At 59.5% G+C, this 1,035-nt stretch overlaps 1 protein-coding gene across 2 annotated transcripts in view; it reads left to right on the top strand.

Moving 5' to 3' along the window:
* LOC106819871 (microtubule-actin cross-linking factor 1-like) overlaps positions 1–754 on the top strand; it is a 2,742-nt gene extending 1,988 nt beyond the window's left edge. For both annotated transcript variants that reach the window (XM_014824444.1, XM_014824442.1), the window contains 2 exons: positions 158–317; positions 668–754. The gene's annotated coding sequence lies outside the window, so the exon portion shown is untranslated. The remainder of the gene's footprint in view (positions 1–157; positions 318–667) is intronic.
* Positions 755–1,035: the final 281 nt, after the last annotated feature.

Raw genomic sequence — 1,035 nt, 5'->3', positions numbered from 1 at the left:
ACCCACTGTCTGTTCCACTGTCTGTGCCTCTGTCTGTGATAATGTAGGTTAAGTTCATCGATCTCTCACACAGTCATACACGTACAGGCACACAGACCGCATCTATGCACCCTGATCTCCATCATTAACCCTCCCCCTCTCTCTCTCTCTCTATCAGACAACACAAGCTGGAGGCGGCGCTGCTACAGCTGGGACAGCTGAGGCACGCCATCGACGAGTTCTTCAGCTGGCTAGACATCCAGGACGCGCAGCTGAATCGTGCCGTGCCCATCTACGGAGACCCCAAGTCCATTGAGATCGAGCTAGCAAAGCACAAGGTACGTCGCCGCAGCAGTAGCTGTAGCAGTAGCTGAAACGTCCCCCTTCTACATTGCGCGTGGGTGTGATTAGCTGGGTGCATTGTGCAATGGTAGCACATGCTTTTAATCGTATGATGTGGTCAACATACGCTTGACATGTCCATTCAATCAATTGTGTTTACCTACACCGCGTGTCATCGTCACCCTGTCTGGGCCATATCTCCACCACATGTCATCGTCACCCTGTCTGTGCCATATCTCCACCACGTGTCATCGTCACCCTGTCTGGGCCATATCTCCACCGCGTGTCATTGTCCATCGTCACCCGACAGCTTCGCTGACACGCGTCCTCCCATCTCACCACACAGATCCTACAAAACGACATCCAGGCGCACGAAGCGAGCATCGATTCCATCGTGGACGCCGCGCGCGCGCTCGCCGCCGACTCCCCAGAGGGCGCCGCTTCCGGCGACGACGACCCGGCGGCGCGCCTCGACGAGCTCGGCGGTCGCTGGGACGCGCTGCGAGCGCGCGCGGCCGCCCGGGAGCGCCTCCTGCTGGACGCGCTGACGGAAGCGCAGGGCTTCAGCGGGGAGCTGCAGGACACGCTGCTGTGGCTGAGCGATATCGACGGACAGCTGATCTCATCGCGGCCTGTGGGAGGGCTGCCGGAGACCGCCAAGGAACAGCTGCTCAAGTTCATGGTACGTGGGGGAGGGTGGGAGGGTGGTTGGGA

This window comes from Priapulus caudatus, unplaced genomic scaffold (assembly GCF_000485595.1).
Source record: "Priapulus caudatus unplaced genomic scaffold, Priapulus_caudatus-5.0.1 Scaffold4870, whole genome shotgun sequence".
NCBI classification, from domain to species: domain Eukaryota; kingdom Metazoa; phylum Priapulida; class Priapulimorpha; order Priapulimorphida; family Priapulidae; genus Priapulus; species Priapulus caudatus.
This window is presented reverse-complemented; position numbering and strand designations above follow the sequence as displayed.